Source organism: Lactuca serriola, chromosome 1, assembly GCF_051521515.1.
Source record: "Lactuca serriola cultivar US96UC23 chromosome 1, Lser_US96UC23_V15, whole genome shotgun sequence".
Lineage (NCBI taxonomy): Eukaryota > Viridiplantae > Streptophyta > Magnoliopsida > Asterales > Asteraceae > Lactuca > Lactuca serriola.
Genome location: NC_136408.1, coordinates 40,448,474 through 40,456,398, shown reverse-complemented (window position 1 = coordinate 40,456,398; position 7,925 = coordinate 40,448,474). Strand labels below are relative to the sequence as shown.

General features: G+C 37.0%; 1 pseudogene across 1 annotated transcript; it reads left to right on the top strand.

Moving 5' to 3' along the window:
• The first annotated feature begins 1,029 nt into the window (after positions 1-1,029).
• On the top strand, positions 1,030-7,215 carry LOC145054046 (cuscuta receptor 1-like; annotated as a pseudogene). The gene is made up of 7 exons (XR_013684687.1): positions 1,030-2,138; positions 2,471-2,797; positions 3,249-3,420; positions 3,535-3,586; positions 4,106-4,489; positions 4,562-4,708; positions 4,868-7,215. The product of XR_013684687.1 is annotated as a cuscuta receptor 1-like (transcript).
• Positions 7,216-7,925: the final 710 nt, after the last annotated feature.

Here is a 7,925-nt window from a genome sequence, read left to right as displayed (position 1 = left end):
CGGCAAGACCACTCGCTGAATGGTTATGGATAATCTTCATGCTACTCGCTGAGTCTGTTCTTCAGACTCGGCGAGTCTATGCCATGCATCAACTCAAACTCACTCCTGAGGTCGGATCCGTTCCAATAACTCATAGATCCAGTCTTTCCAAGCTCATACATCACGTAAAGTTACTATCTTGATGCTCATGCAAAGGTTCAAAGGCCTTATTTGAAGATATGGTCTCTAGAATGCTACTCTAAGCTCATGGCCTCCATTAACACTCATAAAGCTTGAGGGAAAAGGGTCTCTGGACCTCTTTGGGTCCAGATCTAAAGCATCGACACGAGAAGAGGCCATTTACTCCATGGATCATTCCAAAAAGGCCACAAAGAAACCCTATCTCTAAGATTTACACCAAGGAATGAGAAAGGAACGAATGATTACCTCAAATGAAGTCTCTGAGCTCAGAAATCACTGGATTAGCACCTTCTTTGGTCTCCTCTTGCCTTGGTCCTCTTCTATAAGCAAAACACCCACAAATAATCAAGGATCTTCTTCTTCTCTCTCACAAAATGCTCAAAGACTCTTTAGGGTTCTCTCTGGGGTTGGTGGCCGCAAATGACGGCCATAAGCTCCTTTAAATAAGTCTTATACCCTGGAAATTAGGGTTTCATTAAACAGCGTGGACTCGCCGAGTCCGGACGCGAACCCGCGCCCATAACCGCGATCATACATAGCGAGTATGGGCTCCAACTCGCCGAGTCTCCTCACAAATCACAAACAAGATACAAAATAACTAATACCTGGGAATCCAGGCTGTTACAATTTCTTTATTTATTATTTCAAAATTTTATTTAAATAATTATTTATTGTTTACACTTTAATATTTAATTTCTTTTTTTAATTAATCCGGATGATAGATAAGTTTTACACCTAGTTTATTAGAATTGGAAGATTTCGTTGGTAACTCATAAGTTTCATAAATAAGGGTAATACTTGTTTTTTTACCGCACCCTTGACCCCACCAAAACCGGCTTTCCCATTCCCATTTCCCTTTCCCGTTAAACCCCTCCGTCTATCCTCCAGACCTCCCCTGCCACACACCGCTCTAAATCAAGGGCCGGGACCTGTACCATCGCCGTCGTCGGTGAGTAGTGGTGAAAATGATTATTTCGTTAGGGAAGACGAGGAGTAAGGGAGGTGAAAGGTTAAAGTGGGGGAAGGGCCTACTTATCAGGTTAGGGTTATTGAAATTTCAAATTCACTGAAGTGCGTTCCAATGTCGGCTACTGTGATCTCTAGCAAATGCTCTCACTTGTCTATTTACCAGAAATTGAGGTGTTTTGTTTTTGTAAGTAGTTGTAAAAAAAATAAAAGACCAATTATATTCTATGTGAATAGGGACTTAAGTTTGTTGAAAAGTCATCAAATGTCGTGTCATGAATGTTTGGGAGTGTATCATACTCCAAAAGGGTCAAGTTGAAGGAGTGGGCGACAATGGAGTAGATGGAATAGCGTTTTGTGTTGAATTTTTACCATTGACTTGATGACTTATGTATGGTAATTGACCATTAACTTGAGGACGCGGAAAATTATGTAATCGATATTCATTTCATCACTTATCAAATGTTTTCCAAGCAAAGCTAAGCAAACCAAACCTAACAGGAAGTTTAATATTGTGAGTGTCTCTACAAAGCCACCATTAGCTACTAAAATGGAGTATTCAGGTTTGAATAAGCATAAATCAAGGTTACATTGGTTGTTGATGTTGATGATGATACATATTCTTATGGTCGGGCAAACACAAGGTGATTGTATAGAAGAGGAGAGAAAGGCACTACTCCAAATCAAAGCCTCCCATATGAAGTCGTATGATTCCAATCTTGACCATTTTCTCCCTACCTGGGTTGATTATGGTAGTAGAACCTCAGGGTATGATGGTGGTAACTGTTGTGATTGGGAGAGGGTCAAATGCAACACAACCACCGGGCATGTAACAGAGCTTTCATTTTACAATTTAAGATGGGTGATAGATAATAATATGGAGTTCGGGAACAAGTCGTGGCCATTGAATGTCTCCTTGTTTCTTCATTTTAAAGAGTTGACAAGTCTCAATTTGTCACATGATTTTCTTGATAAAGAGACTATGAAGATAGGTACAATTGCAACATGATTAATTGCTTCAGTATTTCTTTCACATGGTTCCAATGTCATATTTTTTTGAGCAAACATTTGAGTAAGTTGACTCTATTTGAGTTCATAAACACAACATCCAACTAATTTATGCACTCAAAGAGGCTTGTTTGGTAACTTAATAGTTGGATAATATATTTCTATATATAAAAGGCTAAACACAAGATTTCATGTGTACTTCAGATCCTGCAATTCATGCTACAACTTTTTAGTATTTACCAATGTTGCTCAAAAAGTTGTCCTTTCAGTATCAAAAGGCTAGGTTGCTTGTGTTAAAGAATTTTATGTTTTGCAGGACTTGAAAGGTTGTCAAGTTTGAAGAAGTTGAAGGTACTAGACCTTAGTGGGAATCACGATATCGATAACGACATCATTCCATCATTGAAGACACTCACTTCAGTCAAAATCTTGGATCTTAGCGACACTAGCTTGAATGGAAACTTCCCCATCAGTGGCACGTTTTCGTCTTTTCATGTCTTCTTTTAAGTTATCTTGCACAAATGCCTGTTTGGAAGATACTTACACCCAGCTTTTACATGAATTGCAGAATTTGTAGCTTTAAAGAACTTGGAGGTGTTGGATCTAAGCTACTGTTACTTTAATGGTACCTTTGAGATTCAAGGTAATGAATAACATCATCAAAATCATCATGCCAATATAGTCACCTTGGATTCATACACAAATCCCCCTTTTGCAACTTTACAATACAATATACAGAAGAATGACTCTTTCATGTGCTGAAATTTAAAGTATTACCTTTTCTTTTCTTTGGACAAAGAAAAATTGCAACGAAGACTTAATTATCTGGAGATAGTACTACTACGATACAGTGATACATTACAATCAAGTCACTTGGTTAGATATAATAGTAATTATTTTAACTTTTAAGGGAGGCATAACAATATTAAAAGCATGGATATATATATATATATATATATATATATATATATATATATATATATATATATATATACAGACACACACACACACACTTGTATATGTTCTCCTAAACAGCTTTGTCATTCTATCAAACTAGAGCTTATAAATCTGACTGCTTAAATTCCTAAATGTAGGTTTTGAGACGGGTTCCATATTGACGAAGTTAAAAATTTTAAATCTTGGGAACAACAGATTTGATGAAAGCATCATAACATCTCTAAGTATCCTTTCATCACTTACAAACTTGGATCTTAGCTACAATCAAATGTCGGGATCATTTCCAGCTCAAGGTACGTGCTATGACTTGACTATATATATTTCATCCTAAAGTTGTTGGAGTATCATTTTTAGATCATATGAACTTAATTAATTTTATCTTGTTTCCAATTTAGTGTGATGCATGAGAACTTATATTTATAGAGTGTTTGTGGATGCTGTCATGTCTGAGCTTCACTCGTTGAGGAGTACAAGTGTTTGCAATTGCATCAGCGTTGATGTCAACTTGTTATAACCTGTATTAAAAAATTACCTATAAAAGGCTGTAATCCAGTCCTGATGCTCACCCCTACTTACAACATATATATTCAATATTATCTTGTTTTTGGTTTAATGTGATTCATGAGGACCTATATTTATATTTTAGATAGTGTATGTGGGATACTGTCATGTCTATGTGTGGATTTCACTCATTGAGGATTGTAAGTGTTTCATTTGCAATTAACTTAATTAACAATGAGTTGCAACAGGGAAAATTGAGGCCACCTCATTATAATGATAAGTAAAGACTAATGAGCATGCATAATACATGATATATATATGTTTTTCTTTTGTATGACTAACCTGGAGGAGCCTGATTTACTTTTTATCCAGTAGATTAGTGACACACCAAATAACCAAGGTAAACGAAGATTTAACTTCTCATAGCCATGGTAACTTGTGAATAGTGATAATGTTCTTGAAAGCTAATGAATCATAAACTCCTCCATTGTAACAAACTTACAAGACCACAATTTCTCTATTAACTCCCTTTCTTTTTACAGCTTGTAAGAGCTTATCGAGATTGAAAAGGTTGGAGAATATAAATCTTTCCTATCACAATTTCAACAAGAGCATCATATCATGCCTAAGTACCCTTCCATCTCTCAAGATTCTTGATCTTTCATATTCAACTTCATTGGGAAGTTCTTTTCCTTTCCAAGGCATGTCTATCTCAAGATACTAATTTTCATCTTCATTGTCATTTATAATTTTCCATTTTTCTTTTTGTGAATTGTCTGACATGTCTCTTTTTTTAATTCAGAATTTCATGATTTGCCTGATTTGGAAGTCCTCCTCTTGAGAGATAATGGTTTCAGTGGAACACTACCAATAGAGGGTAGTATTTTTTCTTCCTTCCCTTAATTTACAAAGTTGTAATTGGTTGAACTTATTGAGTTTCTACCATCAGCTTTTGCATCTTTCCGCCATCTGGAGGTCTTAGATTTGAATGGCAACAATTTTGTTGGGAGCATTCCATCAGCAATACATGCATTATCTTCCCTAAGAGCTCTCTCACTCGCCAACAATCATCTCAATGGCTCATTACCGGATCATGGTAAAGCATGCAAAATTAAGTGTCTGGATTATCACTATTGCCCTTAAATTTTGTAGTGTTAGAACAAATGTACAAATGCAATGTTCTTATAGTATGACCATAAGCAGTGCAAGTCTTTATATTTCCTTTAGTGTGAGCACATTCTTTCGCTTTTTCCAGGTTTCAGTGAGTTGAAGAACCTCCATGAACTGGATCTTAGTCACAACAGGCTTCATGGAACTCTGCCTCAATGTTTGAACAATCTGTCATCTCTTAAGATGTTGGATATTTCTTCAAATCAATTATCAGGGATATTTGTGGCATCGCTCATTGCTAATCTCACATCTCTCGAGTACATTGATATCAGTCATAACAATTTCGAAGGTCTGTTCTCGTTCAGCTCCTTCTCCAACCATTCAAAGCTTGAGGTAATTCTGTTTTCAAGCGATAGTGAGGAATTTGTGGTCGAAACAGAAGAGCCTACAGATTGGATCCCAATGTTCCAGTTGCAAATTCTTGAGCTATCTAATTGCATTGTGAACATGCCTAAAGGACAAGTTGTACCTGGGTTTCTACTTCACCAGCACAAGTTACGGGAACTACACTTGCCTCACAATTCCTTGGAGGGACACTTTCCAAGTTGGTTTTTAAAAAATAATACGAATCTGGATGTTCTTAACCTAAGGAACAACTCCTTTGGCAGTATGCCGCTGTATAGAAATGCTAATATGAAGTGGTTGGATATGTCTGGAAATCACATAATAGGTAATCTTTCCGAGCATATACCAAAGTTCTTTCCCAACATAATTCATTTGAATTTGTCCATGAATGGTTTAACCGGTGCTATCCCATCCTCAATTAGTGAACTGAGTAAACTATCGATGCTGGATTTATCTGGCAATAAGTTATCAGGAGAAGTACCAAAGGGAATGCTCACAAATATATCTGGATTGCAGGTATTAAAACTATCAGAGAACAACTTGCATGGCCAGGTACTTTCAGGAAATTTAAGCTGGGGTAATTACCTCCGTGGGCTTTACCTAGACAGCAACCATTTCACAGGGAAAATTGGAACTGTTAGCCAGGGAAATCTGGAAACTCTGATTTCTATGGATATTAGCAATAACCTTTTTACAGGTGTGATCCCTGATTGGATAACCAACATCAGGGGATTGACTCAACTTGTGGTGAGAAATAATAGTTTCAAAGGCAGGTTTCCTTGTGGAATAGCACAAGTCTCTGTTCTTGATATCTCACAAAATTATTTCTCCGGGCCCATCCCATCCTGCTTATTAAAATTTCAAATTTCAAATATGCAGCATCTTCATATGGGTTCCAACAGATTTACTGGATCGGTACCTAAATTCTTTCGTAGTTTGACTATTATTTTGACTTTAGACATCAGCAACAATGATTTGTCAGGCAGGATTCCTAAATTTCTTGGCAAACTATCCACTTTAAGGATTCTTCTTTTGAGAAAAAATAAATTTAGCGGTTCTATTCCAAAGCAGTTGTGCAAATTACGTGATGTGAGTTTGTTAGATCTATCGAATAACCATCTTTCTGGTTCAATACCTAGCTGCCTTCAAAACATTACCGGGGGGCATGACCTTGCTTTCATAAAAAGAGGCAGATGGGGTTTTGGATTTTCCATTGAATCCTCTTACCATTATGAGAGTACTAATTTTGGGTTTCATCCGTCGATCCCCACTAGTGAAACAGTGGAAACACAAAACGAAGTTGAGTTCACAACAAAAACGCTCTTTCTCCACTACAAGGGTGACATCCTTGATTACATGACAGGATTGGATCTATCTAGTAACAAACTTACAGGTGAAATTCCACAAGAACTTGGGTTGTTGAGCCAGATTCGGGCTTTGAACCTGTCTCACAATCAGCTGACTGGACCAATCCCAGTGAACTTCTCAAATCTTGCGAATATTGAGAGCCTGGACCTTTCTTCAAATGGATTGACCAGCATAATTCCATCACAACTGGTTCAGCTGACTTTTCTAGAAGTTCTTAATGTTTCTCACAACAATCTATCAGGTAGACTCCCAGAAATGAAAGCACAGTTTGGGACCTTTACAAAGGCTAGCTATGAAGGCAATCCACTTCTTTGCGGACCACCGCTGGAGAATAAATGCACGATAGAGCCACAGGTAACCGATCCATCTCTTAAAGAAGAGAGCTCTGAGAAATGGTATGATATTGATATGGTGTGTTTCTATGGAAGTTCTAGTGCAACATGTGTTGTGTTCTTGTTGGGATTTGTCGGGCTTCTTTACGTCAATCCTTACTGGCGCAGAAGGTGGCTAGACATGGTTGGAGAATGTATGTATATATGCTATTACTTCCTTTATGATTCGGTAAGGAAGCCTTGTATGATCTTCCATAACTAAGTCCCATTGAAGAAGATGTGATGAAATAAACACGAGCATGCTTTTCATATCTATTTATATTTTTCTGCTTTGATATATGTATAATGATGCACAAGAAGACCCTAATGATTATTGAAAGTGTTATTTTCCCAGGAAAATGTGACATTGCATTCACAGTACAATATATACATATTACAATATTGGGCTACAAGGGTTACATCGAAATACATACACTAATCTCGTACAAAATGAATGTCAATCTCTATATGGTTCATGCATTGGTGTTGTACGATTCGATAATTAACCTGCACTAACATTATCGTAGTATGCAATGGTTGCTTTGTTGAGATGTGAGTGAAGTTCTCAAAGAAGATTTTAGTTGGGGCAAACTGAAAGGAGTTTACTCAGACAACAACCATTTCATAGGGAAAATTCGAATTAAGAGCAGTGAGGAAAAGCTTGAACATTTAAGCTTTTTTTATATTAGCAATAACTTCTTTATAGGTTTCGTCACCCCTCGTTGGTTGGATAAGCAAAATCATTTGGTTGAGTTGGTTGTCTGAATTTGTGAGAAATAACACTTTTGAAGGCCTGTTTCCTTGTGGATCAACTTCATGGACATAGGTAACAACTTGTAATTTAACAAAGGTTTTGATTATGAACATAGGTACCAACTTGTCGGGTGGGATTCATAAATATTTGGTGATCTATCTTATTTAAGGATTCTTCTTTTGAGGAAAATGTTTCTATTCCCCGGCAGCTTTCTCAGTTACGTATTGTTGAGTTTCTTAGAATCCAAATACAATGTTTAATGTACTGAAAAGTAATACAAGGCAAGCATGATCGATCTATAGAGA